Consider the following 15,537-nt stretch of genomic DNA (forward strand, 5'->3'; position numbering starts at 1 on the left):
TAGCCAAGTACACAAACAGATCAATGGTGCACCAATGGGGTCATTGCAGGAGCAGTTATGCAAAGACTAGAACACGCCACCCTCCCCCGCATTCAACCTAAACTATGGATCTGGTATGTAGACGACACATTTGTCATTATTAAACGCAACAAATTAGAAGAGACCCACCATCTCATCAACAGCATATTCGCGGGGATTAAATTCAAAAGGGAAAAAGAAAACAACAATCAACTTCTGTTTCTGGATGTTAAAGCTGAACGTATGACCAACGGGGTGTTCCAAACCTCAGTATACAGAAAAGCAACACATACTGACCAAATCCTCAATTTCCACAGCAACCACCCCAATGTCCCCAAACAAAGCTGCATTAGGACACTACTTAAATGGGCCAGGACACACTGCAACACTCCAGAACTACGGAGGAAAGAGGAAGAGCACCTATACAAAATCCTCGCTATAAACGGATATCCCCGCAACTTCATCCGCAGATGCCTGCTAAGCAGACAACAGGAGGACACAGTACGTCCTAACACACTGGCCACACTGCCCTACATCAAGAAAATATCGGAACTGACAAGACTCCTAAGACCACTAGGAATAATGTTGGCCCACAAGCCCACAGCTACTCTATGACAAACACTTAAAAGGATTAAAGATCCCATTCCCACAATATTCAGACCCAATGTTGTTTACAAAATACCATGCAACGACTGCCACAAACATTACAATCGGACAGACAGGAAGGAAACTAGCCATCAAAATACAAGACCATCAGCTAGCAGCAAAACAGCACAACAAACTCTCCTTAATATCAGCACACTCAGACAACGAAGGCCACCAGTTTAACTGGGACAAGGTAGCCATTGTAGCTCAAGTCAAACATAGACACACACGGGAATTCCTAGAGTTGTGGTTCTCCATCCGTAATGCAGTCAACAAACACACAGAATTGGACCCCATATACAGACCCATACAGATCAAAACTGGAAATGACACTACTCACCATAACAGACCAGACAGTATAAATTCCAAGCGGAGTAGAATAACATTGCTCCACTGATGATGTTACCTAGCATGGTGAGGAAACGTCTGAACGAAAACAAGCCAGCTCGGTGAGCAAGTCAACAACCTCACCCTCAACCCGAGCTACAGATCTTTGCCAAAACTCTACCAATTTAATAATTAAACTGCAGCATAGTTCCAGACAATTTTCAAGATTAGGCTCTTACCAAACAGTTATTTAATGAACATGAGATTCCTTGCAACATTCCTCATGTGAGGCAAAAGATAAGGCTTCGAAGTTGCAGGTTGTGTTCAGTTTATAAGTGTAAAATGGGCAAGTGTAAAATTAACAGTCTAATATGATGGCAGGAAATCCCATGCCCACAGTAATGATTAGAGCTCCTCTGTATGTTTCCTGGCTGCATGCCTAAAGCAGGCAGCAGCTCTGTTTTTGTACATGCAAAGGCTTAACTGGTGTTCATGATCTCCTTCGCATGTAACCACAGCATGCGTTTACATGCAGGCATAATATTCTTCAGACATGGGGGTCAGTTAGTTTTGTTGGCTGGATGGCTGGTTTGTGATTCAAAGGTTCAATTCCCACATCAGCTGAGGTTACCATAAAGGACTTTCCTTCTCAACCAGTCCCCTCGCCCGAGGCGTGGTGACTGTCAGGTTAAACCATCACCAATCATCTCTCTAATGAGAAGAGCATCCCCAAGGTCTGGTAGGACTCTAGTGACTTAACCTTTACTTTACTCCTTGGACACTTGGCAGTTATATCAGTAATTCTTAAAAATGTTGGGAAGAAAATGATTTGATGTTTGAATGCTTTTAAGAAAACTACCTTACCTATTGAGGAGCAAGAACTATCTGTTTCTCTTCTGACTTCCTCATCTCCTTTAAATTTTAAAGGCGCTGCCTGACATCTAAGCATATTGATATACACGCCTCCAAAGTTCCAGAGACCTCATTCAGGGTTAGTGACTGGTGTTCAAAGCCAGCAATAGTATCATGAAAACATTTGCTGTGGTCCTGCCATCTGCCTCACTCATCAGCTTGCAGCATGTGCTGCACTGCAATCGTGTCCCAGTTTGGTTGAAATTCAAATTCGAGGCTATGCGTTCTCTGTATTAGTAACAAAGTTTTACTGAGTTATGCACCTCCTTTAACTGATTTGTTACCATCTTCTTTCACATTTATACCACCCTTGCACTAGATATTTTCCCATCTACAAGGTACCACAATTTCCCAATCTCTTGCATCATTGTGCGGTCTCTAAATCTGTGGCTGAATGCCACATGCTTTTCATGGATCTGAAAGCTGACCTTCTCTGCTTTACCCCTATCTCAACATCTGGATGTCTCCCCTCATGATCCCTCTTTTTCACTATGTTCTTCCACTCTGGCTGCTTACTTATCACCCTCACTCTAATTTACCCACACACTGCATGTGTTAACTCTCCATCTATTCTCTGAATGAAGCTCCATTCATCCCAGTTTAGATTCAAGACCTTCATCTAGTCTGTCCTTCATTTACTGTTTACTACCCCATCTCCTGCTCTTGAGATCATTCCTGACTCCACCAATCAGCAAAATATTCAGAGAGGGGGCAGAACTTTCAACTTTGGCAAGTCTATAGAAGGAAAACCAAGCTGGATGTATAACTATCTACCAATTCGATATCATCAGTTTAAGCCTCCTCCTCCCGCATGCCTCCATCAAGTTTGGAAGTTTTGTTGGACCCGATTTTCTGACAATTCTAGAGTTGAATCCCTGACCGGAATTAAGGAGCTAAAATAAATCATTTTTCAGGCAGGAATGTTACAGTTTTGCCTGTGCTTGTTCCTAATGATGCACGCAGTATGCAAATTTTGCGCTAATTGCACGAATTTAGCATGCAGGTCAGTTTGACCCATGTTGCTGGCTGACAGCATGTTCGATAGAAGGTTGAACAATGTGCAGAAACATTCATATTAAACTTCAGCTCTTAAAGGCGGTCTGTCCCTCCTAAAGGGGAGGCTGCATGCTTTCTGCTGATGCTGACAGACACTGCTGCAAATCGAGAGTATGGAAATACTGCACCAGAGCAATAGGCTCTATGCTTTACACAGACAGCACTGGAAGGTTGGTCATAGTGGTGAAATCCCATGTTTCTGTGTGACACCAGAAAGTCGTCAAAGACTGATTTCCAAAGGAGATTGAAGCAATTGGCAAATGACCTAGGGTCTGGTCCAGAGTTCAAGTACAATAAGATGTTCAATCATCCCACACAGATGGTCAAAATCAGTGAATTCATTGTGAAAGAGCATCTTATACCCAGTACTTATACACAGTACCTTTTAATCTCTTACACAATTCAATGCGCCACATCCCCATCAGTCACTTAGGGGCATCTGCTGGCACTCAAGATTCTTGCTAAGCATACAGAAACTCTTCCAACCCCATACAAAACATCCAGTGTTGCCAACCTCACACTCAACTCTCACTGCCTCCTGGCGTTTCAAGCTATTCAGCTATGGCAGGCACCTCACACAAATTCAGTGATACACAACTTATGACATTCTGCCCTCTCCCTTGCACAGAAAGAATGAGCAAATTAAAAGGGAGCAGAACCAAATCAGTGACAGTGTGCTTAGAGTCATCTTTAGCATGTCTGAAGAGACTGTGCTGCACATCATATGCTCAGCTATAACAGAGGCCAAAGCATTTGGCATTGCCAAGACCAGACAGGATGAATGTACATTACAGCAGCTATGTTCCTTCTCAACTTACACCTAGCCTTCACCCTACTTTTTGGTATGAAGTGAAAGCTGCAGAGGGTGCAATCACGAAGCTCTTGATCAACAGCCCAGCCATTCCCTAACTCCAACGTTCCCTTTCTGATTTTTTTGTTTTCAGAAAGCTGCAAACTGTCAGCTGCCCAGGCACAGGGGGACGAGAAAGAGTAACAATCTATTACTGAAGAAACATTGTCAGATTACACTTGCAGCCATCAACTTGGAATATTTTTTAAGCAACCTGGTGCGAATTGTTATTATACACCTCAGGAGCAGATGGGACTTGAACGCAGGTCCCCCAGCTATTAATACTAAAAGTATCTTAGAGGTGAGTAAAGATTTGCTGAGATCTACACATGATGAGTTAGAGGTCACAAGTGGGCTGCAGCTGGGCCAAGTGAAAGTGGCAGTTTGTATGCCAACTTACCAGAGGGCAAGGTCATAGACGAGTTCTACTGCAGTGGATTCAGATGGGAATACAATGGGGTAGCAGACAGAACAAAAGGCAAATGGGTATATGCACTAAAACGCTGAGTGCATTGGCAAACCTGCCAGAGAGCCTGCTGTCGATGATCAGGGAGGATGCTGCCTCCAACTTGGCAGAGACACTCATACATAGCTGGAAGCTCACAGATTGGAGATCATGCCTAACTTCACAAATACATGGGAAGATCCAGCTGTGACTCAGCATCTTATGTTTCAGTTTCCACAACAGCATGAGCAGAATCCACCAGATGGCTTAGTGGTGCAGTGAGGGTTCAGACAAAGGTCGTGAGATATTTACTTGTTGCCAGGCATGCTCAAACACTTACTAATGTTGCTGCACATGACTGTGGTCAAAGGGACATGCTGGCTCTTAAGAGGAGACCAAAATCTGTCCTCTAATAGATTACCACGATTGCTGAGACTCTGCTGCTTGAAAGGGGTAGTGGCACAAAGCTACGGCCCTCTCAGAATGAAAAAACTCATGCTGCCAACCACTAACTCACCAGCATCCTTGCTGTTGCAGTTCTACTAGTGAGCCAGTCAATGCAGTGTGCTGTGAAAACAGGCCCTGGGGGCCCTCGTGGCCCAGAGCTGCTCAGTCATTCTGCAAGGCCATCTGCAACCCCCGCCCCACCCCCCACTCAGTCAATATCAGCTACCTTCCACGTGCCATGCTGTAGCTACAGGACTAATATTGCTCAAGGGCATCAGAAAGGCAAAGACGCATTGAAGAAAGGCACTTAAAAGAGTGCACAAGGGTGAATGTTGTATCAGAGATAGTAGGAACTGCAGATGCTGGAGAATTTTGAAGCTTGTGAAATGTCCATCCTGGGCCTTCTGCAGTGCCACAACGATACCACCCAAAGGTTGCAGGAACAGCAACTCATATTCCGCTTGAGAACCCTGCAGCCCAATGGTATCAATGTGGATTTTACAAGCTTCAAAATCTCCCCTCCCCCTACCGCATCCCAAAACCAGCCCAGCTCGTCCCCTCCTCCCTAACCTGTTCTTCCCCCCACCTATCCCCTCCTCCCACCTCAAGCCGCACCCCCATCTCCTACCTACTAACCTCATCCCGCCCCCTTGACCTGTCCGTCCTCCCTGGACTGACCTATCTCCTCCCTACCTCCCCACCTACACTCACCTTTACTGGCTCCAGCCCCGCCTCTTTGACCTATCTGTTTCCTCTCCACCTATCTTCTCCTCTATCCATCTTCTATCCGCCTCCCCCTCTCTCCCTATTTATTTCAGAACCCCCTTCCCCTCCCCCATTTCTGATGAAGGGTCTAGGCCCGAAACGTCAGCCTTCCTGCTCCTATGATGCTGCTTGGCCTGCTGTGTTCATCCAACTCTACACCTTGTTATCACAAGGGTGAATGGTTCATTTTGATTCATGTAACTCAACGTATTTTTGTGCAAAGATGTTATGGAAAGGCTTATATTGCTGGCTTTTATTGAAATGTCTTGGCCAACATGACACTAGAATTGGGCACCTTGAATAGGTGTAACAATGAAGCCATAGTGATAAAGGCAAGCCAACCTATGGGAAGCACAGTCTGAGAAAGCAGTCTAAGATAGCCCACAGAACCAACTGTTTCCCAACGTCATTTCTCCTTCCTCCTGAGTTGGCCTCCAAATCCCCAGTGGCATTTTGGTGATATTGTGTGGATATAGGAGTAGATGTCTATATACCCTAGTGTATACTGGAGGGCTCACCCAAAGCAGTTCAGGGATCAGAACATTTCTTCAACAGTGCTGATGGTCTGCATCATGATACTCCTGGTGCCTTCATGGCTTTCATTACACTTCCACTGTTCTCTCATGCTCAGGTGACAGAAGAGTATCACCATGCACATATGTTGGTGGGGGAGGCGGGGTGGGTGTATTTTTGGAGACAAAGATAGGGGTGAGTCACAGACAGCTTCAGGTAAAGGCATCTTGGCTGCTCGGAGAATGGTGTGCATTTTAAGCAGAGCATTCTGATACAAGAAATAGGTGCTGGTAGAATGGTGGCAGGTGATGTTCCTTACTACTGCCCACTGAGATGGGAGACCCACAGATCCACGCATGGGCACTCAATGATCTCCTGTTGGACTAGAAATCCCTTTATCCTGACAATCCATGAGCTTGCTCATCTCCCTTCTCCTTTCTTAAAGCAAGACAGGTGACTTGTCTCTATCAGCCCTCTGTCACTTACCAGATTCAGCGATGGACTATGCACTTAGTGGAAGATGCTGCCCACACTGATCTGGAATGACCCAGTCATGTCAAAAATTTAATGCTACTGATGGAGTTGATGGAGGTAGCATAGTTCTGTAACAAATTTCTTGGTGTAGCCAGGGAGCATCAGGGCTTGCTCCAGGTTCAGATGGAGGTATGAATGAGTGCTGTCTGTAAAACATGTAGTAGGTAGGTCCTTGCGTAGAGAGTCCTCCTCTTCCTGGTCTTCAGGCTGCTTCCCTCTCTATATGGCCTCAATTCCAGACCTCCTGGAATGTATGGATGCCAAAATCCTTTGCCCTCCCTGAACTGATTTACAAGCACACCATCAGACTTCCAACCACAGTACTCCCACAAACCTCTCTACAACAAAAGTCAGGAATAAAAAACTTCATCTGCCTGTCCCTTTAAATAGCATTGTTAGAAGTTCCTTGCTCAGCATGTTCAACTCAGAGTGAATAACACAGGAGTCAAAATCAGCCAGAAAGCTATCAGTGTGCACATGGGATGCCCATAAATACACCGTACTCAGCATGAGTAGCATGCTGGAAGCTCTCAGTAATGTGACCATATCATTTTATATCTCTCTAGGTTCCATACTAATCACAATAGCATGACTACAGAATCCAATTTTGCAGCCTAAAAATCTCAGCAGAAATTTATGCCACAAGGAATTTTTCACATTAAATCAATGTTTTTTGAAGTCAACATCAACATGGTAGAGTGACAGATTCTACGTCTTGTGAGGCAAAGTTCGGTCAGTGCATTACCATCTCTTTTCCACTGCAAAAATTGTAACTTGTCTGTTCATCTGCAGGGATTAATATTTAAAATGATCCAATCTGTCAAAGCAAGTGGGTGGGGCTGATAATGGAGTAGGTAATGTCATTGCATGAGTAAGCTAGACTAATTTCCTAGTCTGCCCCACTCGCAACTCCAGATTCTCAGAAATGTGGTTGACTCTTTTTTGTTGTCCTCTGAAATGGCTTCACAAGCCACTCAGTTCAAAGGCAATTAATGTTGGGCATTAAATGCTGGCCTTTCTAGTGACACTCACATCTCATAGTAGAATAAAAAACAACTTTTTGGACCCAATCATTTCTGAACAAATGCAAACTGGTTTTCACTTATTAATGAATCAGAGATAGTATACAGCTGGATGAAGCCACTTTTAAACTCCATGTAAAATCTATACAATGTCAAATATAAGAATGCCCTTTTTTGTTAAAAAAAGTGGTTTATTAATTTCATGCATCAGAAAGGCTGTGTAAGATTACGTTGGTAATTAAAGGTCAAAATTTAGAAATGCATTTCAAGGATATGAAACAGAATAGCAAAGGAAAATAATACACTGTGCTGTAAACATTTCAAAGCATCCTGAGGGCAGGCACATGAAGGCACACAGGTTTTCATGTACCTATATTCTGTCAAAATTTACCATTTGTCACAGTTTATTTGGACATAACTATTTTCTCACGTTGAGTTGATCTTGGTAATGTTTTCACTTTAGAAAACTGTCTCCTAGTTACACCTGCAGCTGTATGCTTTTACCACTAGGTGGAACTTCACAACTTCCAATTCCTCAGCCTTTTCACAATTTTCAGAGGCTGCAGTGAACATCATGCTCTTTCATTAATCAAGTCCTTAAGGCAAGTATGCGCTTAAAATGGTTTCATCCTCATTTTCATGCTTACACATTGTTTTAAATTTTAAGACTCTTGCTATCCTTCTGTCTCTCCCTTCCCCTGTCAAATTCACTGATCTTTGTGACAGTATGAATCCTCCAAGGGCCAGTCTCTTGGTGGCTCAAAATTGCTGTCATTTTTAAAATTCATTTGGTTAGTTTCAAATAAACTATGCATAGATTATCCTGAAACTCTCCATCACTTATTGTCACTACACATTTCACTGAAGCGGCCCATTCTCACTATACTGACTTCCATACCTACAGTACTGGCTTTCCAATTCTTGGTCTTTTAAAGAGCCATCCAGTTCAGATCCCACAAGAGACTTTGTCTCTTTCTTTTTATTTCCACGTCTATTCTTGGTTCTTCTCAGGTTCAATCAGATAGTGCACAACTTTATTTATCATGCCTTCAGCAAAGTCTGCCTGCCCTGTGCCTCATTCACTGCTTTTAATGGCATGTGACCTGCTATGTTGGACCTTCCCCAATTACACCATCATTCATGGTGAAGCTTCAGACTTCACACCTTCACACAGCAGAATTCTCTTCTGAAATTGCTCCAGGTTGCTTTAATTATTCCCTCCTATATAGCCTGTTAAAAGCTCCCTTAATTTTGCAGGTATAAATGCAACTTTTTCTTTGATCTACAAGTTCTGGTGCATTTCATGCATAGTAACAAATCAAAACATTTCTTTTGCAAATTAATAACCTTAATTTTTGATAGCAATGATCAAGCAGTTATTAGCAAGTTTTAAGACCTAGAAGCCATGAAAGACTGAGTGAATCACTGTCCTCAAATAGTTTGTACAGTTCCTCTACAACCTCTGGATTTTTTTTGTGTCACTATAAATGGCATCACCACAGATTTCATCTTTACCATCATCCATCTTAAAAGCAACAATGTCCCAGAGGATATCGTCCTCTATGAGATATCTTTTCAAGCCAGGCTGGATTAGAAATCGGTCAAGGTTATTCAGAGAAGCATGGATCCATTGAGAAATGAGCAAAAACTCTGGTTTCTTGAGGTTGTCTGCAGGTTTAGACAAATATTCTCCAGAGCAAGTCCACTTGTTTTACTTTTAGGTGCATCCACCTGACACTGCAAATGGCTAGTTATGCCCCCAGGAATAATAAAATCATCTGTGCCATTATCATCTAGGATATGCTTGATGCATGACATCTAAAAGTCTCAAGGGCTAGCATATGATATTTCAGAAAGGGGTCTGTGAATCACATGCTATGCAACCTGTCCTTGTTCAGACATTCATCCATGCAAACAACCATTTTCACGTTCATGGATGGTCAGACACTGTAGCCTTGTGATAGTCTCTTAATGATATACTGAATGTATTCTTAACATTAAGGATACACAGCTTGAGGGCACTGGCTGATTAAGACCCTTGAAAACAAAGTGACTCCCTTGCTACACTGGGTGTTGATCAGGGAGGAAAATAATTAACTTCAAGCTCATCACAATTGAGCATTGGCTCAAAAATGTAATGGGGCTCACAACACTCTCTTGTGCATCCTTAAGTTCACTCAGGAAATGCTGTCAGATTTGCCCATGCTTCATGGTAGGGTGCCTCATTGTCAGGCATTCCGAATTAGGTTAGGACCAAGGAAAGAGGGTCTGCTGAAAGCCATCCCCGGCCCTTGCCTTCCAACATCTTGCTCCATTCCTCTGGTCACCAACCCCTCATGACATCCATCCTGCCCCACTTACCCACGTCCAAGGCCATCCACAAGCTGGCCTTGGAGCATTACCAGCGGACTCCATAACTCCTGGTGGTGCTGCCAGCCTCAGATTGGCCAGCAGATCTTGGGGACCAAATTTTCACTCCAATGGGACCGAGCTGTGTGGAAGGCACATCATTGGCAACCTCAGTGCCTGATAACATTTAAATCTGATTGGGCTTTCCCTACAGAAGCAAGATGAGGCTAACACTGACTCTCCAGCTTGTGAAGGAGATCTCCATCACCAACACTAAATCCTATGCTTTAATTGTTCATTTATGCATTGTACTTTACATTTATTTAGTTTTATTTCTGCAAAGAAGCTAGCGTATCTATCAACTATTTTACAAGTTTGAATTTTCACTGAAACTTGCTTTGTCACACTTGGAAACTAATAAAAGTATTTGTATTTTAGGGAAGGCAAGTAGAAGGTAGGAAAACCACAAGGCTACTTCAAACTGGAATAAAAATGCAAGTCAAAACTAATATTTATTCCTTTTCTACCACACACATGAAGATATCACCTCCCATGTTGCTTTAAAGTTAGCATGGAGAAAACAAGTTAAGAAACAAAAACCTTCAGATTTTAGCAGACTCTTCACGTAGCCATAGGTCAGAATGCATTATACATCAGATGCACTGGTATCACTTCACACCTGGTTATGTTGAAAGCTAAGTTGTGAAATTTCCAAGTTAATACAATGCAAAAAAAATCATATTAATACATCACAGAATAATGCAAATTTCCTACAGCACAAGAGGTGGCAATTCAACCCAGTGAGCTGTGTTAGCTCCATGCTGATTTCCTTTTTAAAAAATAAATCAGAAAAAATTGGAAACAGTGCAATACTGCTCAGTTGACTGATTCCTTGGATGAGAGGGAATGTCCTACAAGGAGGGATTGAGTAGACTAGGTCTATATGTTCTGAAATTTAGAGGATTGAGAAATTATCGAATTGAAGCATAAAATTCTTACAAGGCTTGATAGGGTAGGTGCAATAAGTATGTTTCCCCTAGAACACAGGGAAATCTAGAACATATGTCAGAACATATGTCACAATGTCAGAACAAAGGGTTGGCCATTCAAGATTAAGACTAGGACAAATGTCACTTTGGCTTCATATTTAATAGGTTTTATGGACTTAAATTTGGAGAATTGGGAAGATAACTGGATTTTTTATTAAAAGGAAAGTCAATGAAAAGACAGGGAACTTGTTTTTAACAAGTTCTTTCTTGGAAATCACATTATTTTGGATAATTGCTTGCATCGGGTATGATGGGATGCAAAGTAGACATCATACTCGCTGTGACGGCTCAAATGCCAATTAATGTAGGGTTTGGTAAGATCTGGTGAGAAAAGCTGTTAGGCCTTGCGGCGAGAATCACTCAAAAACCTGACAGAACTTGAACTTAACAAAGGCAACAGTAAGATTTAGCGCATTAGGTCGGGTGACCAAAGATTTATTTTGCCTTAAAGAATATCTTAAAAGAGGGAATAGGATAGAGAGGCAAAGTCAATTCAGAATGGAAATTCCAATGCTAGTGCATGTGGAATAAAGGTTTACCTATATCTCTGCTCCAAGAATTGCAACTGAGCATGTGCAGAAGGAGCTGTCATAGTGAAATCAGATGACTTGGAACTAGTGACCAACAACCTTCAGGGTTCTAGAGATATCCTTTCTTGCCATCCCTTGCAAACAGTTCTGTTCAATAAAGCACATCAATGTTCACTCACCTGAGTACAGATTTGATCTTGCCACATCATGGCAACGATTACCAAGCTCATGGAACCAGAGCAAAGCAGTAAGGAGCACACGAAGTGAAATACAGTGCCACAGGTGGAGGAGGAGGCCAGATCAGTGATCTGGTCCCAGAAATGAGGTAAAACAAGAAGTGCAGCCCCATGGCTGCCTGTAGTGGTAGGTGAAGGAGATCAAGACTGTGGAGAGGGAAAGTTTGCTCAACACAGACAAGGCATGGGAAATGTCCACAGTAGGGAATACGCAAGTTGCAATAAAGTCAATCAGCCACAGTGAGTAATACATTACTGTGAGTTTGAGGTCTTACAGAGATGGAAAAAAAACCCACTCAGTCTGCCAGCAGAAAGTGCATGATAAAACAAGGCATAGTCGACAGCGTTAACAGACTCCAACAGGAGTTCTGTCCAGTAATAAAGAAAAGTTGAATACCAAGGGGGAAATCTTCAGAACTGTGTTGATGGATGACAACCTCCTATAAGTGTCTGAGCATTAAAGATCACTAAGGAGCAGGACAAATATTTATTGGGAGATATAACAGGCCAACTGCAGGATTTCAGCCCCTCTAATTTTGAAGGCCCATAAAACATTATTAAGCACCAGATATAATGGGTAGTGACATTGAAACCAAATTTTAAATTGGATACAAGGACAATGTCTATTCTTTTGTATGCAATACCATAGCCAAGTTCAGAAATCTACAAATCATCTTCCTTTCAAATGTAGGATGTAGGTGTATTTATGTCAGAATGAGATGGCAGACACATCTTACACTTTGCTATGATGGAAGAGACATCATAGAAGTCTTGTAAATCATTCCTAATCATTACTTTTTTTTTTATTAAGTCAAGATGTTTGTGTGGCTTTGAGTATTCTTTGTGTAGCAGTCACAGAAGACAGTGAGGTTGCCTCAGTGCATCTCGAATCACTCTTCTCAGCTCAGAGTGCACCACGCATACTCAGAAAAGGGAGAATACCAGTTCATCACCTTACTCTTCAAGGGAGCATGACAGGTCAAGTACTGGAGGACTACCTCTTCAATCAGTTTTTCCTCTATTAGTCTTTGCTGTGATAAAGCCTACAAGCCAGGTATCATGAGACATTGCCATCCTATCCCACCAATCAGATCACCTTCCAAAACAATGATAAAGAAGCATAAATGGGGCAGCACGGTCGTTCAATGGTTAGCACTGCTGCCTCACAGCGCCAGGGAATGGGTTTCGATTCCACCCTCAGGCGACTGTTTAAATGGAGTTTGCACATTCTCCCCATGTCTGCATGGGTTTCCTCTGGGCGCTCAGTTTCCTCCCAAAGTCCAAAGACGTGCAGGATAGGAGGACAAGCCATGTTAAATTGCCGACAGTGTCCAGGGGAAGTGCGGGGATAGGGTAGGAGGGTGGGTCTGGGTGGAATACTCTTCAGAGAGTTGGTATGGGCTCGATGGGCCGAACTGCCAGCTTTAACACTGTAGAGATTCTATATTCCTATTCCACATTCTGCACATCCTTGAAAGGATAAAGAACACTGTTGCAGGTTAATGCCCAGGGAAAGATAGAGATGGCGGGGGGCTGGGCGGGTGGGGTTGCTGGCTAGTGATACAGTGTGACTGTTTAAAAGGGATACAATAATGTGGGAGATGTGGATTAAAGAGCTGATATATCTCAACTCTTAGGATAGCTATTAGGTACATTAGCACCTATGCCATAGCAATGTCTGATCAAATGGAAATTGGCCCTGCTAGGATTCCAGAGGTGCCCTCTCCTGCCATCCCCTATAAATAGTTGTATTCATTTAAGCCTGGTAACATCCACTCACCTAAGTGTAGTCCTGATCTTGCTACAAGGTCCAAGCACTGAAGGCTTGGCCACTAATGGTAGTTTGGTTAAAATCAGGGATGCACAACAGGCCAAAATTAAACTAATGCAGGTGTGTCCAAAAAAACCATAAGACATAGGAGCAGCTTTAGACCATTCGAGTGTGCTCTGCGATTCAATCATGGCTGATATGTTTCTCAATCCCATTTTCCTGCCTTCTCCCTGTAACCCTCAATCCCCTTACTAATCAATAAGTTATCTTTGTCTTAAATACACGCAATAAATGGCCCCCCACAGCATTCTGTGGCAATGCTTTCCACAGAATAACCACATTCTGGCTGAAGAAATTACTCCTCATCTCAGTTCTAAAGGGTTGACCTTTCACTTTGAGGCTGTGTCTTCAAGTCCTAATCTCTCCTACTAATGGAAACAAATTCTCCACTGTATCCAGGATTCTCAGTATTCTGTAAGTTTCAATGAGATCCCCCTTCATCCTTCGAAACTCCATCAAGTACACACCCAGAGTCCTCAGCTGCTCCTCGCATCACAAGCCCTTTATCCCAGGATCATTCTTGTAAACCTCCTATGGACTCTGCCAACACTAGCATATCGTTCGTTCGATAAGGGCCCAAAACTGCTCATAATATTCCAAATGCGGTCTGACCAGAACTTCATACAGCCTCAGCAGTACATCTCTGCTCTTGTATACAAGCATACTTGAAATGAATATTAACATTTCATTTGTCTTTCTAAATGCCAATTGATCCTTAACCTGCGTGTTAACCTTAAGAGAACCCTGAACTAGGATTCCCAAGTCCCTCTGTGCTTCAGATTTCTGAAGCCTTTCCCCATTTGAAAAATAGTCTGCACCTCTATTCTTCTTAGCAAAGTGCATAACCTCACACTTTCTCACATTGTATTCCAACTGCCACTTCTTTGCCAACTCTCTTAGCCCGTTCAAGTCTTTCTGCAGCCTCGACACTTCCTCAATACTACCTGTCCCTCTACCTTTCTTTGTGTCATCCGCGAACTTAGCAACAATGCCCTCAGTTCCTTCATCCAGATTTTTCAAGTATAATACGAATAATTGTGGCCCCAACACAGACCCCTTCTTAACTCCAATAATTATTAGCTGCCATCCTGAAAAAAGCCACTTTATCCCCACTCTCTGCCTTCTGCCAGTCATCCTATCCTCTATCCATGCCTATACATTGTCCCTTAAACAATGGGCTCTTCCCTTAGTTAGCAGCCTCCTGTCTGAGAGGTATAATGCAGAACTAGAAGTTGGGAAGGATGAGGCCTTGGAGGTGTTTGAAAACAAGAATGACATTAAAATCTAGTCACTACTTGACCGTGAGCAACACAGGTCAACAAGCACCGGGGAGACAGACGAACAACACTTGGTGAGAGTCAGAACATAGACAGTAGGATTTTAGATTGCCTGAGGTATATGGAGGGAAGAATGTGAGAGAGAAGGCATGAATGAGGGTTTCGGCAGCTACAAAGATAGAACCAGTCAGCAGGAATGTGTGGGTGGGATCCCATTTCAAGGTCAAATGTAGCACCAAGGTTGTGAACAACCTGCTTCAGTCCCAAGTAGAGGGATGGATGTGGTAGCTGGGAAACAGGATTTGGAATCAGGACAAAAACAATGGCTTTAGCCTTTCCAACTTTTAATTGAAGGAAATTTCTGCTCACCCAGTACTGTAACCAGGAAAAAAAATTTTTACTTCTGTATTTGTAGAAAGTGAAACATTTCCAATAAACCTGGGACTACAGACATACATCATATTTTGATAAACAGCCAACAAGAACTTGGCTCTAAAAAGTGCTTATAATTTAAACCTGGCATAGATGGCTTACTAATTATATATCCATTTAGCTCATTTGACTTTCATTTCATGCCAAGGAAAATCACTGCAGCTTTTGCATACAATTAACCTGTCAGTTAAAAATTATAATCGTGTTGCTCTTTGCTACAATTCATATAAGTAGTACAAGTACAGCAACTCCCACTTTGATGTTTTGGCAAGGCATTAAACTTGAGCATATCATCCACT

General features: G+C 42.7%; 1 protein-coding gene across 1 annotated transcript in view; it reads right to left on the reverse strand.

Annotated features, from left to right (window-relative positions):
* Positions 1-15,537, reverse strand: part of LOC109919117 (A disintegrin and metalloproteinase with thrombospondin motifs 16) — a 226,707-nt gene that overhangs the window by 106,874 nt on the left and 104,296 nt on the right. The window lies entirely within an intron of this gene.

The sequence above is a fragment of the Rhincodon typus genome, chromosome 2, assembly GCF_021869965.1.
Source record: "Rhincodon typus isolate 14 chromosome 2, sRhiTyp1.1, whole genome shotgun sequence".
In the NCBI taxonomy this organism is placed as follows: domain Eukaryota; kingdom Metazoa; phylum Chordata; class Chondrichthyes; order Orectolobiformes; family Rhincodontidae; genus Rhincodon; species Rhincodon typus.